Below are 22,332 nucleotides of genomic sequence, written 5' to 3' on the forward strand. Positions count from 1 at the left end.
CCAGCACAATATAAAGTGTTTCTGAGCCACCAGCACAGCACAGTATAAAGCGTTCCCAGCCACCAGCGCAATATAAAGTGATCCCAGCCACCAGCACAGTATAAAGTGTTCCCCAGCCACCAGCACAGTATAAAGTGTTCCCCAGCCACCAGCACAGTATAAAGTGTTCCCCAGCCACCAGCGCAATATAAAGTGATCCCAGCCACCAGCACAGTATAAAGTGTTCCCCAGCCACCAGCACAGTATAAAGTGTTCCTCAGCCACCAGCACAGTATAAAGTGTTCCCCAGCCATCAACACAGTATAAAGCGTTCCCAGCCACCAGCACAGTATAAAGTGTTCCCCAGCCATCAACACAGTATAAAGTGTTCCCCAGCCACCAGCACAGTATAAAGTGTTCCTCAGCCACCAGCACAGTATAAAGTGTTCCCCAGCCACCAGCACAGTATAAAGTGTTCCCCAGCCACCAGCACAGTATAAAGTGTTCCCCAGCCACCAGCACAGTATAAAGCGTTCCCCAGCCACCAGCACAGTATAAAGTGTTCCCCAGCCATCAACACAGTATAAAGCGTTCCCAGCCACCAGCACAGTATAAAGTGTTCCCCAGCCACCAGCACAGTATAAAGTGTTCCCCAGCCACCAGCACAATATAAAGTGTTCCCCAGCCACCAGCACAGTATAAAGCGTTCCCCAGCCACCAGCACAGTATAAAGTGTTCCTCAGCCACCAGCACAGTATAAAGTGTTCCCCAGCCACCAGCACAGTATAAAGTGTTCCTCAGCCACCAGCACAGTATAAAGTGTTCCCCAGCCACCAGCACAGTATAAAGTGTTCCTCAGCCACCAGCACAGTATAAAGTGTTCCTCAGCCACCAGCACAGTATAAAGTGTTCCTCAGCCACCAGCACAGTATAAAGTGTTCCCCAGCCACCAGCACAGTATAAAGTGTTCCTCAGCCACCAGCATCTCCAGTCCTTCATACAAGTCATTAAGGTTTTGTGTCAAGTGTACTCGGCGGTCACACTTACGTGAAGCGTCGCGTCGTCGACACCTGATCTAAAAAGTTTCAAGTTCCAAGAACTGCTGCAGCAAGGCTGGCTGCCTCCTGAATGTATAAGCCTCCTCAGTGTCCAGAGCTCTTAATAAGCGCTTCTCTCTCACCCGAACCATTCAGAATGTCCTCAAGTCCTTCAAGTACAGCGGAATGCATCCTCCTCGTCGACATTCCAGGGTCACATTCCCTGAGGTCATATTCCCAGGAGGCGTCCTCAGACTCGGCCAGTCTACATTCCTGACATACATCCTCAATTCATATATTCCCAGGATCCTCCCTCGGCACGAGTGATTCTCAGGACCTGTTCTTAGCCTTCAAATAGGCATCCTCAGCAGGTGGAACCCAGGAAGCGTCCTCCACGTCCTGGATTATGAAGCATCCTCGCTGTTCTAAGCCACTACCTGCCTTCACTCTCCTGCTTCTCAGACGGCCCACGTAGCCTCGAAATCTTCTAAACACATGCCTGAGCTGTGTGTCTGACTCAATCTCAAAGAGAAGTCCCGGTCAAAGCTCAAAGGATCCTCTTCAGGGTCCAGACTGTGTCGCGTTCCAAGACCTGGCATGGAAAAGTAATACACCCGACCGTCCCAATGAACAAAACAGCAATGGTGAACGTCTTGAAGCAGGAAGAACCTGACACACCAGACCACCACTCCTCCCGGGCATGACCACCCGTGATAAGACACACACACACACACACACACACACACACACACAACCTCCCAGACCCATCCCACCCCAGCTCTCATCTTTAAACAAAGCCCCCGCCAGGGATGATATTGGCGATGCGGTGCGCAAGGCTGTGCTAACGAGTACTGAGAACATGTTGGAGGTCGTAGTGGCGGTGGTGATGGTGTCATGGGCAGGATATACATGGGAGTGGTGAGGATGATGTTCAATGTAGGTGCTCGGGTGGGGGAACAAAGAAGCATCAGTGTGGCTCACATGATTGTCTCTCTTGTTGCACGTCACTTAACACGACACAAAATGATCAGTTATGTAGCCAATGCCATCCTCGTCCGCTAGCATCATCTGGAGCCACTGCCTCACGCCCGGCACTACCTACTGGCATCGAGAGAGACTGCGCCAAGCTAGCCACGTGGGCGCCGCGCTCCTGTGTCTGCGCTGGGCGTTGTGCTGGAGGTGTTGGCACCAGTGACAAGCCGGTGCTGAGGGTGTTAGCACCAGTCTCAGGCTGGGGCCAGGGTGACACCATCAGTGACTGGGGTACAAATGGTCTTCTGCAATCCATGGTGACTACAAAATTCCAGTTACAGTTTATGGGACACGAAAATCCTCCTCAAAGATAGCATATATATATATATATATATATATATATATATATATATATATATATATATATATATAGCCGGACTCCGCCTACTCTAGGATACAACGCCAGTGAAAAGTCACCAGCTGCTGTGTTACAGGAAGTAGCGCACGCTTTGGCTACAGGAGCCAGGAAACAGACTAAGAATGGCCCATCCACTCATATACACATATATATATACATAAACGCCCATATACGAACGTATATATTATACCTATACATATCAACATATACATACACACACACACACAGACATATACACATGCACATATACTTGCTTGCCTTCATCCATTCCTGTCGCTACCCACCACACAGGAAACAGCTTCACTACTCCCCGGTTCAGCGAGGTAGCGCCAGGAAAACACAAAAAAGGCGACATTCGTTCACACTCAATCTCTAGCTGTCATTTGTAATGCACAGAAATCACAACTCCATTTTCACATCCAGGCCCCACAGACCTTTCTATGATTTACCCAAGACGCTTCACATGCCCTGGTTAAGTTCATTTACAGCACGTCGACCCCGGTATACCACATCGTTCCAATTCACTCTATTCTTTGCACGCCTCTCACCCTCCTCTATGTTCACGCCCCAATCGCTCAAAATTCTTTTTCACTCCATCCTTCCACCTCCAATTCGGTCTCCTGCTTCTTCTTCTTCTTCCCTCCACCTCTGACACGTATATCCTCTTTGTCAATCTTTCCTCACTCATTCTCTTTATATGTCCACACCATTTCAACACACCCTCTTCTGCTCTATCAACCACACACTTTTTATTTCCACACATCTCTCTTACCCTTTCATCACTTACTCGATCGAACTCCTTCGCATCACATATTGTCCTCAAACATTTCATTTCCAACACATCGCCCCTCAGTACAACCCGGTCTATAGCCCGTACCTCGCAACCATATAACATTGTTGGAACCACTATTCCTTTAAACATACCCATTTTTGCTTTCCGAGATAATGTTCTCTCCTTCCATACATTTTTCTACATTCAAACTTACATCCCAACTACCTTGTCCCTCAACCCGGCAGAACCTAATAACGTGACTCTTATTCGCATTTACTCTTAACTTACTCCTTTCACAAACGTTTCCAAACTCAGTCACCAACTTCTGCATTTCTCACTCGAACAACTGACTCGCTTCCCAAGCCCTCTCATCCCCAACAGCCTGCATACTCGCCCCTGTCTCCAAAACTCCTGCATTTGCCTCCCTAACCACACCATTCATGAACATATTAAACAACCATGGAGACATCACACGCCCCTGCCGTAGACCGACCTTCACTTGGAACCATTCACTCTCCTCTCTTCCTTCTCGTACACACACCTTACACTCTTGATAAAAACGTCTCTACTTTTGGCAGCTTACCTCGTACAACATATCCTCTTAAGACCTTCTACAAAGCATCTCTATCAACCTTATCTAATGTATACTTCAGATCCATAAATGCCATATACAATAATCTGATGCTCTCTCTCTCTCTCTCTCTCTCTCTCTCTCTCTCTCTCTCTCTATATATATATATATATATATATATATATATATATATATATATATATATATATATATATATATATATATATTATCCCTGGGGATAGGGGATTAAGAATACTTCCCACATATTCCCTGCGTGTCGTAGAAGGCGACTAAAAGGGGAGGGAGCGGGGGGCTGGAAATCCTCCCCTCTCGTTTTTTTTCTAATTTTCCAAAAGAAGGAACAGAGGGGGCCAGGTGAGGATATTCCAAAAAAGGCCTAGTCCTCTGTTCTTAACGCTACCTTGCTAACGCGGGAAATGGCGAATAGTTTAAAAGAAATATATATATATATATATATATATATATATATATATATATATATATATATATATATATATATATATTGGTTATTATTACTAGCCTAATGCAGGTGTATTAAACGGGCCTTTGAGGCCAAGTCCGCCAGCGCCTGTGGCATTGTCACCACAGCGCCTGAGGCTGTTAACTCAGCAGGTTCTGCTATGTGAGGGAAAACCAACGGTAAATGTTAGGAAAAGAGTCAGGTGTGTGTGTCACAATGTACGAATCTTAGTTTCCAGATATCATTTTGCCAACATTGCCAAAGGTCTCACGTGTCACTTAAACATCACAAATCTAAAAGCAGTCCCATATAAATATATGACATCCCAGGATCTTACGATCTACAAACAATTTTTCCACAAAATATTTGATTATACTACAATGAAGATATCTGAAACCACCTTATTTTCCTCACACACCACCACAGAGTGGCAGCCTTTATCATCCCGTAGTATCATCATCATTCGACCCAAGGAACCCTTTTATGGGGTTCCTGTGGCTCTAAGATTGCGTTACAATCAGTGGCAGGGAAATCATGAACTATGAAGTGTTAAGGTCCTCCACGAGACTATGCTCCCTTTCTCTTGTGGTATAACCCCTTACAGGCGACATCAGCAATCACACACACACACACACACACACACACACACATGCGTGTGTGTGTATATATATATATATATATATATATATATATATATATATATATATATATATATATATATATATATAGGTTAAACCAAAAGGAAACGGAAAAATACGAAATGTCAAGCGTTTATGAGTAATAACATTGTCAAGTCTGAGTGACTGCATATATATATATATATATATATATATATATATATATATATATATATATATATATATATATATATATATATATATATATATATATATATATATATATGCTTTGTCGCTGTCTCCCGCGTTTGCGAGGTAGCGCAAGGAAACAGACGAAAGAAATGGCCCAACCCACCCCCATACACATGCCTTGATTCAATCCACTGCCAGCACGTCAACCCCGGTATACCACATCGCTCCAATTCACTCTATTCTTTGCCCTCCTTTCACCCTCCTGCATGTTCAGGCCCCGATCACACAAAATCTTTTTCACTCCATCTTTCCACCTCCAATTTGGTCTCCCTCTTCTCCTCGTTCCCTCCACCTCCGACACATATATCCTCTTGGTCAATCTTTCCTCACTCATTCTCTCCATGTGACCAAACCATTTCAAAACACCCTCTTCTGCTCTCTCAACCACGCTCTTTTTATTTCCACACATCTCTCTTACCCTTACGTTACTTACTCGATCAAACCACCTCACACCACACATTGTCCTCAAACATCTCATTTCCAGCACATCCATCCTCCTGCGCACAACTCTATCCATAGTCCACGCCTCGCAACCATACAACATTGTTGGAACCACTATTCCTTCAAACATACCCATTTTTGCTTTCCGAGATAATGTTCTCGACTTCCACACATTCTTCAAGGCTCCCAGAATCAAGGCATGTGTATGGGGGTGGGTTGGGCCATTTCTTTCGTCTGTTTCCTTGCGCTACCTCGCAAACGCGGGAGACAGCGGCAAAACAAAAAAAAAGAAAAAAAAAATATATTATATATATATATATATATATATATATATATATATATATATATATATATATATATATATATATATATATATATATATATCGCCAGCTCCATGTAAATTGAACTAATTGGAAGCAATATATAATGAGAATCTACTACAAATGAAAATAATCTAAAGAACTAATAAATACATTGCAAATCACTATGATATACTTTCTACTGAAAGATAAAACTGTACCACTGAAATGCAATATAATAATACATACTACCATTCCACGACCCGTTTCTTTACTATACGGATCAGAAGCATGGTCACATAAGTTCACAACCAGATGCATGGTCACAAGTTCACAATCAGAAGCATGGTCACATAAGTTCACAATCAGAAGCATGGTCACATAAGTCCACAATCAGAGGCATGGTCACATAAGTTCACAATCAGAAGCATGGTCACATAAGTTCACAATCAGAAGCATGGTCACATAAGTTCACAATCAGAAGCATGGTCACATAAGTTCACAATCAGAAGCATGATCACATAAGTTCACAATCAGGAGCATGGTCACATACGTTCACAATCAGAAGCATTGTCACATAAGTTCACAATCAGAAGCATGGTCACTTAAGTTCACAATTAGAAGCATGGTCACATAAGTTTACAATCAGAAGCATGGTCACATAAGTTCACAATCATAAGCAGGGTCACATAAGTTCACAATCAGAAGCAGGGTCACATAAGTTCACAATTAGAAGCATGGTCACATAAGTTCACAATCAGAAGCATGGCCACATAAGTTCACAATCAGAAGCATGGTCACATAAGTTCACAATTAGAAGCAGGGTCACATAAGTTCACAATCAGAAGCATGGTCACATAAGTTCACAATCAAAAGAATGGCCACATAAGTTCACAATCAGAAGCATGGCCACATAAGTTCACAATCAGAAGCAGGGTCACATAAGTTCACCATCAGGAGCATGGTCACATAAGTTCACAATCAGAAGCATGGTCACATAAGTTCATAATCAGAAGCATGGTCACATAAGTTCACAATCAGAAGCATGGTCACATAAGTTCACAATCAGAAGCATGGTCACATAAGTTCACAATCAGAAGCATGGTCACATAAGTTCACAATCCGAAGCATGGTCACATAAGTTCACAATCAGAAGCATGATCACATATGTTCACAATCAGAAGCAGGGTCACATAAGTTCACAATCAGAAGCATGGTCACATAAGTTCACAATCAGAAGCATGATCACATAAGTTCACAATCAGAAGCAGGGTCACATAAGTTCACAATCAGAGGCATGGTCACATAAGTTCACAATCAGAAGCATGGTCACATAAGTTCACAATCAGAAGCAGGGTCACATAAGTTCACAATCAGAAGCATGGCCACATAAGTTCACAATCAGAAGCAGGGTCACATAAGTTCACAATCAGAAGCATGGTCACATAAGTTCACAATCAGAAGCATGATCACATAAGTTCACAATCAGAAGCATGGTCACATAAGTTCACAATCAGAAGCAGGGTCACATAAGTTCACAATCAGAAGCATGGTCACATAAGTTCACTATCAGAAGCATGGTCACATAAGTTCACAATCAGAAGCATGGCCACATAAGTTCACAATCAGAAGCAGGGTCACATAAGTTCACAATCAGAAGCATGGTCACATAAGTTCACAATCAGAAGCAGGGTCACATAAGTTCACAATCAGAAGCATGATCACATAAGTTCACAATCAGAAGCATGATCACATAAGTTCACAATCAGAAGCATGATCACATAAGTTCACAATCAGAAGCATGGCCACATAAGTTCACAATCAGAAGCATGGTCACATAAGTTCACAATCAGAAGCATGGTCACATAAGTTCACAATCAGAAGCATGGTCACATAAGTTCACAATCAGAAGCATGATCACATAAGTTCACAATCAGAAGCATGGTCACATAAGTTCACAATCAGAAGCATGGTCACATAAGTTCTGTGCAGATCCAGAGAGAGATAATGAGGCTAATAAACGAGATCGCGAGATTACATGAGATATCCCGAGGGAGGACCTGAATATTGCATCTGTATTGGAAATGATGAAAAGAGCAAGCCACGGTAGTGTGGCCATGTACTCTGCACTGAGGACGACATATGCCAAGAATAACATGTACTGGACCCCTGAAGGATGACGTCCAAGTATGAAACAGTCTGAGGGTATCAAGCATTCGCTTAGACGAGCAGGAAGAACAATGGAAGACGTTGAGGAAAACAGGGTACGAAGAACAGGAATGAATGCAGAAAACTGAGAGGAGCAGGCGACTGACTCATCAAGGCTACCTGGTATCTGGTGATATATATATATATATATATATATATATATATATATATATATATATATATATATATATATTTTTTTTTTTTTTTTTTTTTTTCCCCAAAAGAAGGAGCAGAGAAGGGGGCCAGGTGAGGATATTCCCTCAGAGGCCCAGTCCTCTGTTCTTGATGCTACCTCGCTAACGCGGGAAATGGCGAATAGTTTGAAAGAAAGAAAAGAAATATATATATATATATATATATATATATATATATATATATATATATATATATATATATATATATAATGTGTGTGTGTATGTGTGTAAGGATGCAGTGCAAGATGTTTTGAAGGTCTGGGGCATGAACGTGCAGGAAAGTGCGAGGCGGGCAGCGGATAGAGCGAATCGGAGGACTATGGTATACAGGGGACGACGTGTTGTCAATGGACTGAACCAGGGAACATGAAGCAGTTGCGGGAGAGCACAAAAAGGTCTGTGGGGTCTGATTCTGTACAGGGCGCTCTGGTTTTAGTGCATTACACACGGCAGAAAAAGTATGGATGTGACCGAAACTTATCGACCAATCCGAAAGGGGCAGATGAGCAGTACAGGTGGCTGTGAGCAGATTGCCCTATCCGGGATTCGAACATGAGTCCACGAAATTCGTGGGTCAGATAAGTAATCATTATACCGCAGAGGTTTTCAGTGATGTGTGCGTAGAAAAATATATACAGGGGAGTAGTAGTCCTGCAATCATATATATATATATATATATATATATATATATATATATATATATATATATATATATATATACGAACAAAGTGCATAGGAACGCGCACCTTCATAGAACATACAAACCTCTAACAGTTAGGATCGAACCCGGACCCCTGTGTAACAGGCGGGAATGCTACTGCTAGGCTATGGGACCATAGCCAAGCGATAGCATTCCCGGGTTCGATCCTGGCTGTTGGAGGTTTGTATGTTATATATATATATATATATATATATATATATATATATATATATATATATATATAAGATAGCTGTTACAAGTAGTCATGATGAGGAACGACTAAAGAGTCAGAAGAGCAACAGTATATGTGGGACATGAAGGAACACTGTCATACGGGGCAACATCTGACGGCTCATATAGATCTTCCCTCCTCCCCACTTGAAGAGACACCGCAAAGCCAGGCAATAAAGCAAACCTTTTACACCACAGGGCAGCCAAAAGATCAACGGGTGAGGGAGACAGAAGAAAGGCAACTGATGACAGGAAACGATCGTGAAATAATACAAGAGGAGGTACGAGAGCGTCACTTGATAAGCAGGCACCCATGTCCGAAATATAACCTTGGCTCAAATGGTGAGCAGGAGGTAAGGGAGGCTAATGGAGGAACATGAGACATGTACTCTCTAATCTGCCGATGATGAAGTTACACTGCAGATTGAAAATGATATCTGGTTTGACACCAGACGAAAGGACGCTCACAGGCCGACAGCAGGGAGAGAGGACAGCTGGGATCATAATCCACAAACACAGCAAACACGAGCCACACTGAGGGATGAGGCCACTCACACAAACAGTATGGGCAAATATAATACACATCTGAAAAGCACAGTACTACGATGGTAAACTCTGGGGCCACACTGTAGACACTGCAAAACCACAAATGGAGATGCACTCGGGACTAGAACAGCGGAAGGAACATAGTGAGGGACTAAACATAGTCAGCGATGAGAGTTTATGGGGTCCATACAACTGATGAAGGGATATCCAAGGACTTAAATACAGTGGCTGAGAACACCTCTAGGTTCTGAACACTGCTGGGTGTGGGACCCGTGAATGTGGGCACCAACAGGTCCCTATCAGTGGATGAGGGAGGGACACTCGCAGGAGCCAAGCAGTGAATGACCAGGCATTCAGATGAGATTTCGACAATCGCGAAAGCAGAAAGAACGCGGGAAAACTAAGGGCCTAAACTGCAGGAAAGGGTTATTAATGATCCTAGCAGTGCACGAAGGGGAGCTCAGGGCCTGAGAAAATGAGGAGAGAGGCACCCAGGGCCCTATTCTAAACACCCATGACCAAAAACAATGATGGACATATCACTTGAGGACCAGGGCCCCTCCAGTGATGGAAACCTCGGGTCAACAACACTGGATAATGGAACGCTCGTCCTCTGAGGATGACATACCCAATACCGCACCACCACATGATGGAACACCCGAGGTTAATGAACGAAGCACGGGACATCCAGGGGCCCATCAGTATACGTTGGGACACTCAAGGCCCCACCATCACTTGATGGAACAACCAGGACCTAGAGAACGAAGAACGGGAAACCCCGGACCTAGAGAACGAGGGACACGACACCAGGGCTAGAGAACAAGGGAAGGGAAACCCGAACGATGGACGGGACACTCACGACCTCTGGAACGAGAGACGGGATACCCATGGCTTAGAGCACGAGGTACGAGGCAAGAGGAACTAGAAAGCATGGGACAGAAATCAAAACCCAAAGGTACAAGAGACAGACACTCTGGGCCTAGAAAACGAGGGATAGGACACCCATGGACCATAAAAAGGGACTGGACACTCAAGGCCTAGAGAACGAGATACGAGACAATCCTGGTGCTAGAGAACGAGTTACGATGAACCCAGGGCCTTGAGAACGAGGGACGAGTCACTCTGGGCTTAGAGAACGAGGGACAAGTCGCCTAGGGCCTAGAGAACGAAGGGAGAGTCACTCAGGGCCTAGAGAACGTAGTACGAGTCACGCATAGCCTAGAGAACGAGGGACGAGTTACCCAGGGCCTCGAGAACGATAGACGAGTCACTCAGGCCTAGAGAACGAGGAGGGAGGCACCCAGATCCTAGAAAACGAGGGACGAGGCATCCTGGACCTAGAGAACGAGGGACGAGACACCCAGGGTCTACAGAACGTGGAACGAGTCACCCAGGCCCTAAGGAACGATGGACGAGTCACCCACGGCCTAGAAAACGAGGGACGAGTCACCAAGAGTCTACAGAACGTGGAACGAGTCAGAACGGGCCTAGAGAACGTGGGACGTGTCATCCAGGGGTTAGAGAACGAGACGAAACATCTAGGTCTTGGAGAACTAGGGACGATACACCCAGGGGCTAGAGAACGAGGAAAGGGACACCCAAGGCCTAGAGAACGAGTGAAGGGTACCTTGGGCCTACAGAACGGGGGTCGGGACACCCCCGGCCTTGAGAATACGGGACGGGACATCCTGGGCTGCGAGAACGAGGGAAAGGACACGGGGTTCTAGAGAACGAGGAAAGGGACACGTACGGGCCTAGAGAACGACGGACGGGACACGTGCGGGCCTAGAAAACGACGGACAGGACACTCGGGGCCTAGAGAACGACGGACGAGACAACCAAGGCCTAGAGAACAAGAGAAGGGACACACAGGGAATAGAGAACGATGGACGGGACACCCAGGGCCTAGAGAACGAAGACAGGGGGAGCCATGGACCCAGGTAACTGCAGAAACACCCAGGGACAAAAATCGTGAAGGAGGGAATATTCAGGACCTGAAGAATGAGGTAATATCAGAGATGTAATAAGGGAATATCCAAGGTATTGAGATTGAGAAAACATCCAGAGCCTTGAAAATGAGGGAATAGCCAGGGCGTAGAGAATGGGAGAATATGAAGCACCTAGAGGACGAAGGAATATCCAAGGCTTAGAGAACGAGAGACTATTCAGGGCCTAAAGAAAGAGGGAATATCCAGGGACTCGAGAACGAGGGTACAGGTTTCCAGGGCCCCATTAAGAGGAGAATGGGAAACCAGGCAATGATGAAGCGCCTGGGACGTACGAAAGAGACGGAAGGAACGATGTAAGAAATGGCACATCCTGGACCTTACACAGCAGACGACGTAAGGAAGACTGAAATGTGGATCAAGAAACGTGCCCGGGTGGCACACAGTACATGATCATGTATAAACACACAGCCGAGAGCCGAGCACTAGGTTAACAAGAACACCGAAGTCCTGGTACTGGATGACGACATCTGTGGCAGCCATCATGTTGGAGCGGCTCATGATGATGATAACCTTAGCTGTGTATGATGGGAAGACCTCACATCTGGAGGTGAGCATGCGTCACACAACACGGTAATAATAATGGCAGAACTGCCAGCCAGGAGCCAGCCAGTAGAAGAGGGGATGGTAAGGGCCCAATTATAACTCGAGCAGTAAACAAGAGGGGGACTCGCTCCCCCAAACAGTAGATATGGAGAAAACTGGGTCACGGGGTGAAGGGGCTGTGGGGGGGTGGGGGGGTGGGACCGGGAGGAGGGGGGGCCGGGGACGGGGTCTAAATGGCAGGCCAATCTGACGGCGGCTCCGCCACACTGATGGTAACGGCTCGTACCACCACCACCTCCACCTCCCATCCATCCATAACGTACGTACAGTATCACAGCATCCACAACATCAGTCATACTGGAAATTATAATGACGGTAGATCATTGATTAATGTGTACTACGATGACATGAATATAAACACTTAAAAATGATAACAAAATCTGCAACACAGAATAATAATAATGGAATCATAACGGCGAGTAAAGCAAAACTCTGTCTCTGTCAATACTGAACATATTAATACTGACGGATACACGAGCAGACCACCAACATAACGGGTGCAGAAACTGTGTGAGAAAGATGGCGAGGGTGGCGCCCCTAGTGAGGATGGGGTTGAAGACGTACCAGGCGGGGGTGGTGGGCGTGGTGGTGTGGGCGTGTAGCAGGTGATGCGAGGTGAGGGAGGTGGCAGCCGGTGTGTGACAGCCAGGTCCAACACACAGGACACACACACTACACAGGGCGGGCTGGGGCTGCACTAGGGCGCGGCCATCACTGCCCACAGCTGCTGCTGCTGTTGCCTCAGATACCGCTAGCTCGCGGGAAGCGGCCGCCCAACCAGTGTGGCTCACCTCCTTCGCCCTTCGAGGGGTCGAGGCACGCCACACTCCACACAGGTCAACACAGGTCACAGGTCACACAGGTCACACTCAGCGCGGGCGAGCGGATGGTGCGGGCACGTCTCACAGCTCAAGACCTGCACGGCTGGCGACACGGCGCCGTCTGCCAACGCTGGGATCAATAGCCGGCCACGCTCACCCACCGCGATCAATACTCCAACCCGCGCGGCCCGCATGCCCGCTGCACCGCCCGCCGCCCGCCCCGAGCATGTGCACCCGCGCCAATCGCCCTGAGCATGTGCACTGCTGATGTCCCCTGAGCATGTGCACTGATGATGTCGTCCTATCATGTGCACTGATGTCGCCCTGACCATGTGCATTGATGATGAAGTCGCCCTGAGAGTAATCAGTGAAGTCACCGTGAGCATGTGCACTGGTGACCTCAACCAGGGGTATTCACTGACGGTGTTGCCCTGAGCATATGAAGAGATGATCTCGCCATGAGCATGTTACTCATGACGTAACACCTGAGCATGTGCATCAATGAAGTCTCCCTGAAGAATAATCAATCATGATTATCACTTTGAGCATGTGCACCAACAGCACAGCACATGAGCATGTCCAGTGAACACGTAGCACCTGAGCATGAGCACTAATTACTAAGACCTGAGCATGAGCACTAATTACTAAGACCTGAGCATGTGCACTAATTACTAAGACCTGAGCATGTGCACTAATTACTAAGACCTGAGCATGTGCACTAATTACTAAGACCTGAGCATGTGCACTCATTATGTCTCCCCAAAAATAATCACTGACGATGTCACCTTGAGCACATGCACTGGTTAGGTCTCCCTCTGCATATGCAGATGACGTCGCCCTCATAATGTCCAATGATGATGTCACTCTAAGACTGTGCACTGCTGACGTCGACCCGAGCTGACGACCATGATGACGTCGCCCTGAACATGTGCACTGATGATGACGCCATGAGTACGTGAAATGATAATGTCACCTTAAACATGTGCACTGAGGTCGCACTGAGCAGTGAACCTCCGCGGCCTTCGTCCCGAACCTGTGCATTAATGATGACGCCCTGAGCACGTGCAGCGAGCGAGTGGCAGTAAGCGTGTGTGCTGACGACGCCCCCAGCAGCAGGTGTCCTGATGTGTACCTGGCCATGTGTTGTAATGTAACCCAGAGCTCGTGCACTACTCACGTCGCCCCGAACATGTATGTTTATGTGCAGTGATGAGGTGTCGCCCCGAGCACGTGAAGTGTGCGACATCGCCCTGATAATGCCGCTCTGAGCGTGCATACTGACGTCACCGTCAAGATGTGCACTGATGCCACCCGGAGCATATACGCGCTGGTATCCCAACCACGTCCAATGATGTTACCCCGAGCGTGTGTACTGACGTCGCCCGGAGCATTTACCTGAAGCAGGTTTCAGGGTTCTACCCTACAGCTTGCACTGGGCCTAAGCTACCGAGTTGGGACGATGGTCTACTAGGCTGTTGAAAGCCCCGGTTCGTAGCCTCCATCCCAGCCCGACTGGTCTGATCCACCTTGGAAATACTTAACCAGATCCCACTTATATTTCTCCATCGTGCAACTTACAGTATTTCTGATGTCCACAAGTAAAGTGTTGAAAAGTCTAGGGCCCCGAATGCTCGCGGTGTTTTCTTTGTGCTTACAGCACGTTTGATCTTGTGGGTTATCAATATCTTACAGTCTTTCCTGCCTGTCACGCTAGAAAGGAATACATTGTGAGTGCAGGTTTGGAACCATACTTCTAAGATTTTTACAAATGTAAAAGATAAGCTATACATCCCGTCTGCGCCCCCAGAGAGTACAACCTCGGTGATTTTAGTCGTTTCATTTCTACAGTTCCTCTTGCGCGCCACTACGGGCCATAAAGGATCTGTGAAAGTCTCCTCATTGTCTAACTTGGCCTGCCTTGTCCTGTGACATCAGTACATACCAGTCGTCTATCACCGTGAGAGCATTAGCGCCTCGGACGACTGTCATCATTGGTTTCCCTCCACTGTCGTGAAGGTCGGAAAGATCCATCCTCCCACCTGTGTGGGCAGGACAACCGATGCCTCGTTTTGTTCGCTGAAGGTGAGGTCGTCATACGACATCATTACTCAGACGTTCTCACACTGTTGTTCGGTCGTGTGATGACAGGTTCCTGCTTTCGTCCGGAAGTTGCCCTGAACATGCGCACTGATGAGGTCGCCCTTGAGCACATACAATGACGATGTCGTCCCAAACATGCGTACTGAAGAAGGCGCCCCGAGCATGTGTAGGGACGATGTGTCCCCAGCCTGCGCGCTGTTGAAGTCGTCATGTGCATGTGTATTGATAATGTTGCCCCGATCATGCGCACTGATGAAGTCGCCCTGAGCATGTGTACTGATGATATTTCGCCCCGACCACGTACTGAAACCTTGGCGAGTGTGCTGCCCCCACCATGTGCTCACTAACACATATGTATGTGTGCCACAGGGACAGTGTTCGTACCCGCTGGCCAATGTCCTCCTTTACGAGAAATGTCAATGAGACAAACTGTCTACTGTCAATATTTGAATTACATTCAGGGACACATTGAACAAGCTACTGGCTTCCTCCGCTCGTTTCTACAGTGTGGTCAGTCATCGCACTTAAAGAGGCACAGTGAACAGAAAAGTTCCACAGGAAAAGGCAAAATCAAGGATGAGAGATGAGGAAGGGTTGGCCTGAGAACAACCTTTTCAGTTTTAAAAGCAATCTGATGACGTCAACAGTGAACACATCTTCGAAAGATGCAAATACAGGCAAATCAGAGGCCATAACATGACACTGAGCGAGACACTTGATACAGAAGATATAAAGATGTACTTTCACTGTAGAAGAGACCGGAGGAATACAACAAAATGTGTAATGAAACTGCAAATGTATCCAGCATGGAGAGCGAAGTTTAAGAATGTCAGAACACGGGCTTCCACGAGCGCTGTGATCTCGTCTTGTACCATGCGAGTAAGTAATCACGAAAGGAGAGAGAGAGAGAGAGAGAGAGAGAGAGAGAGAGAGAGAGAGAGAGAGAGAGAGAGAGAGAGAGAGAGAGAGAGCAGTAACCTTCAATCACTTCATTTCTTATCTACAGAAAACTGACATGACTGCCCCAGTCAGGGACAACTGTCAGGGTGCCGCTTTGATGATCTGATACTGGTGAGGTACAGCTGTGAGAGGGACACACCTGAGTACCTACTGGTGAGGTACAGCTGTGAGAGGGGCACACCTGAGTACCTACTGGTGAGGTACAGCTGTGAGAGGGGCACACCTGAGTACCTACTGGTGAGGTACAGCTGTGAGAGGGGCACACCTGAGTACCTACTGGTGAGGTACAGCTGTGAGAGGGGCACACCTGAGTACCTACTGGTGAGGTACAGCTGTGAGAGGGGCACACCTGAGGAGCTAGTGGTGAGGTACAGCTGTGAGAGGGGCACACCTGAGTACCTACAGGTGAGGTACAGCTGTGAGAGGGACACACCTGAGTACCTACTGGTGAGGTACAGCTGTGAGAGGGGACACACCTGAGTACCTACTGGTGAGGTACAGCTGTGAGAGGGGCACACCTGAGGAGTTAGGGGTGTGAGACACCTGTAACAGCGACACACTTACCTGAGGAGCTACTGGTGTGGCGCACAACTGCCTGCCAGCCAGGGAACACGCCTTACCTGCAGGATGAAACATGTGTAATTAATGTCATTATCTTGTCAGGAAGATATAACACATACACTTAACTACGTCAACACTATAACAATCCTAAATATCAAGATAAATTATTTGCAAGACGAACGTGATGAATGCTACAGCAACATGATGAGGAGGCTAACGTCAGATCAACAATATGGTTTTCACGGGTAAATGTGTAGTACTGGTGTGGGTGATCCCTCCACCATACCCAGTGTAAATGTGTAGTACTGGTGTGGGTGATCCCTCCACTATACCCAGTGTTCGGGATGTGTAGTACTGGTGGGTGATCCTCCACTATACCCAGTGTTCGGGATGTGTAGTACTGGTGTGGGTGATCCCTCCACTATACCCAGTGTTTGGGATTCTGGTGAATCTTCGTCATGGCAACACACATCTGGTAAACATCCTACAGGACTTGGCTTCCTAAACTTCCTGGTTTTGGCTTCTGTGCTTCTCTGTCTTGGCTAAAGCATAGCGTCCTCTCTTGCCTGGTCGGTCCCCAGCGGCAGTTGATGACACAGCCACACTTCCTGCTCTCTAATCTTATCTTATCTAGGATGACCTTCAGCGTTCTGTCTGATCGACTACCCTCGTGTGTTCTTACTCTCCTCTCAATTAACGTTCTCCTTCATTCTATCTCTAACTCCGTCTACTCTGACTCGACAAACTTGTGGTCACTTTCCCCAGTACGAGATTCTCTCGTCCTGACCCGTTCATCACCTGGGAGTGGGAGAGACGTGTCCCGGGTTAACGCAATAATGCAAAAACTCAATCTCTCTCTATACCTCTTCTGTCACAGTCCTGGCTAACTCGGCCATTAACCCCGGACACTGGCCATCCTCCCTTACATTCTGTCAACGAACGAGTCTAGAATAGCCCCAGCACTGATCAGTCTTTCCTCACGCTGTGATCAACACCAAGGTACCTAACCCGCCCGCCTACACAAACTGATGACCCACAGTACGTTCTGGAATGCTAACCACAGTCTTACATTCCTGAGAACACGGATAACCTCATGAGGGAAGGATCGTGTGTTACCCGCCAGATATCTTCATCAAGTCCCTAACCAACGTTGCACCCCGTCATCTCTGACTCAGTCTGTCTCCAAGCATGGCTGTCAGCTTAGGAGCCGAGTACACATTACGTCATCAATTAAGCACGGTGTAATCTCCGTGTGTCGACTCCCCTCACGCTGACCTGCGTGCTGTAACTTGTATGTCATGAACACAATTTGTCCTGTACCGGGAGGGGGTGTAACACACGCGGGGCCCCACCTCTGCTGTCATACAATGTCTTACATAGAAGGATGTGGTCTACATTAACCATGTACTCAGTGGTCAGTGTTTGTGTCTGGCCCTACCACATCTTACAGCCTTGGTTAACATCAGTCACCATCATCGGTTACTAACATCACTACTCAGACCTTAACTATGATTATAATAATAACTGCACATTCCGCACCCTCCCCTCACACACACACACACACACACACACAAGGTTATGGCAATATGAAACGGTAGGTCGCAGGCGTTTTCCGCAGGTTAGGTATTCACACACCTAAGGAGCTACGATATCTATTATATTTTTCTTTGTAAGTTCTTCCTTTCTTTCATCCAAGACGTATGTGTTCCAGGCAATGTTTTTCCCGAGACTTATTTGGTAACTGTATAGAATACAGACAAGACAAACCCCACGACCAGGACACACCTGATACTTCAACACAAGCTTCAGGGTGAACCTGGCCGGCCCCAGGCGAGGCTCTCAACACACTTAACCTTACTGATGAAGGAAGATAACACACACAGCACGATACACAACAACACACATTAACCATAACATCAGACGCTGCTCCTACCACCATCACAACTACGACCACAACATCAGACGCTGGTCCTGCCACTACCAGTACCACAACATCAGAGGCTGCTCTTACCACCATCACCACCACAATTACAACATCAGACGCTGCTCTTACCACCATCACCACAACCTAATCAGACGCTGCTCTTACCACCATCACCACCACAACTACAACATCAGAGGCTGCTCTTACCACCATCACCACCACAACATCAGACGCTGCTCTTACCACCATCACCACCACAACTACAACATCAGACGCTGCTCTTACCACCATCACCACCACAATTACAACATCAGACGCTGCTCTTACCACCATCACCACCACAATTACAACATCAGACGCTGCTCTTACCACCATCACCACAACTACATCAGACGCTGCTCTTACCACCATCACCACCACAATTACAACATCAGACACTGCTCTTACCACCATCAACACAACTACATCAGACGCTGCTCTTACCACCATCACCACAACTAAATCAGACGCTGCTCTTACCACCATCACCACCACAACTACAACATCAGAGGCTGCTCTTACCACCATCACCACCACAACTACAACATCAGAGGCTGCTCTTACCACCATCACCACCACAACTACAACATCAGAGGCTGCTCTTACCACCATCACCACCACAACTACAACATCAGAGGCTGCTCTTACCACCATCACCACCACAACTACAACATCAGACGCTGGTCCTACCACCACCACAAACCACTATCATGATGAATCTAACATAATAACCAACAACATAAATGTAACTCCATACCAAACCATCGTCTGACAAATCTAAATACAAGGTAAAGGATATGAATAACTAAAATCAATACAAAATTACCTTTTAAGACAAGACGATGATAAACCTTCTCATTAGATCAACATGATGGATCCCGACACATGATGAAAAAGTACTACACAATAAACTTTATTTCCTAAGGATGAATCTAACCATTCAATAACCCAAACTAATTCTAACCACATGATAAACCAAGCTAAGTACATATTAAACCACTAAACTCCGTCTGTGTCAGACAAGTCAAGATGTATAACGAACGAATATCAATATAACCAGACAAACCAAAATATATCCACTTGATAATCTCAGATTACATCAACTAACAAGATAACACTTCAGATATCTACAAATCTCCCTCTGGCACACATTATGCTAACATGATGAACCTTCCAACACCATGAAACACATACATTATGACAGGATTATAGAGATAAGGTTGTTACCTTATCTCTATAATCCTGTCATAATGTACGTCTACACACATCATATATCCCAGCCCGGATATCCCCTGCACGCCTCTCCTCTCGTCACATCAACCCAGGTACGTAAGTCACACGAACGATCTATCTACAGCACACACGAACATGACTAACACCCACCCATACAAGACACGTAGACACAAGACGTGAGGAACCTCACTAAGTACGTCATAAACCATTACCATGATGAAGCTAACTACATAATAACCCATTATTAACAAGCCCCATTAACCACTTGAAGAAACATCTGCATGATGAAGCTAAATACGAAACAACCAAAAGAAAAATAAAAGTTTCCAAGAAATACGTTGTTTTCCAGAGTGCTTCGTCAGGTGGAGGGGTTATTAACTGTTATCATCTACGCTTTAAGTATGAGGCAACGGATGAATCCATATCTTACATGAACCAGGACATACGAACACTACAGTGACAACGGATGAATCATATCTTACATGAACCAGGACATACGAACACTACAGTGACAACGGATGAATCCATATCTTACATGAACCAGGACATACGAACACTACAGTGACAACGGATGAATCCATATCTTACATGAACCAGGACATACGAACACTACAGTGACAACGGATGAATCCATATCTTACATGAACCAGGACATACGAACACTACAGTGACAACGGAAGAATCCATATCTTACATGAACCAGGACATACGAACACTACAGTGACAACGGATGAATCCATATCTTACATGAACCAGGACACACGAACACTACAGTGACAACGGATGAATCCATATCTTACATGAACCAGGACACACGAACACTACAGTGACAACGGAAGAATCCATACCTTACATGAACCAGGACATACGAACACTACAGTGACAACTAACACACACACCACAGACACACACATGCATCAACGCAACACATAACCTAACCCGAGTATTCACTTTCCTAGACTCACATATGCCAACATATATACTACATACTCTGAGGTCCTCCACCGGCTGGGTATAGCCAGCCAGCAGGAGGTCACCTCTGGCGAGACTACGTCATCATCATCCATGGAGGAAAATGACTACTATCATCTGGCCGGGACCTTCTCGCTCCTCCACACCAGGCCATCATTTCCTTACTCTCGACTGAAGCGCAGCTTGAAAATGTAGGAGCCACGGATAGGGCATCCTGGGCTAAATAATAATAATATTATATATATATATATATATATATATATATATATATATATATATATATATATATATATATATATATATATATCTGCAGATAAATCACTAAAGAGCATGTGATTCAGGAATATGATAGCAGCCACAAGGAAAATGGAACACGAAGATCGTGTTTCCTATATATACATGTATATAGATGTATGTATATGTATGCGGCGGAAGCAATCTCCGGAGCGAGCCAGGTGAGCACACCTGGTCTGGTTCTAGTTTGCAAATACAGCAACAACAACAACAACAACAACATTGATCTCGTGGTATGATCCAGAGGAACAATGTAGCGGACGGTCTGCTGGGCAGGTCGGTCCTCGAGTGTGTGTCTTCCCGTGATGATGGTGAGCCACCGTCCCGGACGCACTTCACAAGATAAAACCATTTTGTCGTCCACGGTCAACAACAAACCATGAACCCAAACAGGTAATACATCACGTACAAGATCAACCATCATCAGCGTTGTACATATCATGATGAACAAATATTAGGGTGCACCTCGACCCTGGGAGCTACATACTCCCCACATACCCCAGGCAGCCCTCGTGAAGACCTGGTCCTTAGGGCTGTTGGCTCCTGCAGGTCTTATGATGTACTACGGAACACCGCTGGTCCGGCACAATTTACTGCAAACTCTCGCAGTCATTTTTCAGTAAAGGTGCAGGAGGTGTTCACGCTGTGCGCCTCTCTTGCCACAATAGGTAGACTGGTGTACACACGGGAGCACCTGACATTTCCCCCCCTCATACAATGTGCATCATCTCTGCTCTTGTGTCGACTTGATTCACACAAAATGACGCTAACTACCACACGGACCACTTCACAATAACCCTACCAACGTTACCACTTGATCTTCATTAAGGAAGACCAGTAACTAAGGAACAGTTCAACCTGACTCTTAACATCACAAAGTAACAATAATAACGACCCTGACCCACTACATGATGATGAGAGATCTGATCATGTACCGCCTCCATAACTACTTCGTTATAATCAACAATCACAACAAACAACCACCAACACAAACAACCTAATCTACTGCACGACCAGCCAATCACACAATGAATCCAACAATCAAGAAAAAGTTCTGAGCTTTGATAACACCATACAGTACCACCCCCACCATACAGT

The 22,332-nt window shown here is 46.2% G+C and overlaps 1 protein-coding gene across 5 annotated transcripts in view; it reads right to left on the reverse strand.

The window, feature by feature from the left end:
* Positions 1-22,332, reverse strand: part of PMCA (plasma membrane calcium-transporting ATPase 3) — a 1,595,457-nt gene that overhangs the window by 1,174,290 nt on the left and 398,835 nt on the right. For 2 of the 5 annotated variants that reach the window (XM_071662676.1, XM_071662677.1), the window contains exon 1: positions 12,895-13,281. The exons of the other annotated variants lie outside the window; for them this stretch is intronic. The gene's annotated coding sequence lies outside the window, so the exon portion shown is untranslated. Of the gene's footprint in view, positions 1-12,894; positions 13,282-22,332 lie in introns of those variants that run through there. 5 annotated transcript variants of the gene reach the window in all.

Source organism: Panulirus ornatus, chromosome 6 (assembly GCF_036320965.1).
Source record: "Panulirus ornatus isolate Po-2019 chromosome 6, ASM3632096v1, whole genome shotgun sequence".
Lineage (NCBI taxonomy): Eukaryota > Metazoa > Arthropoda > Malacostraca > Decapoda > Palinuridae > Panulirus > Panulirus ornatus.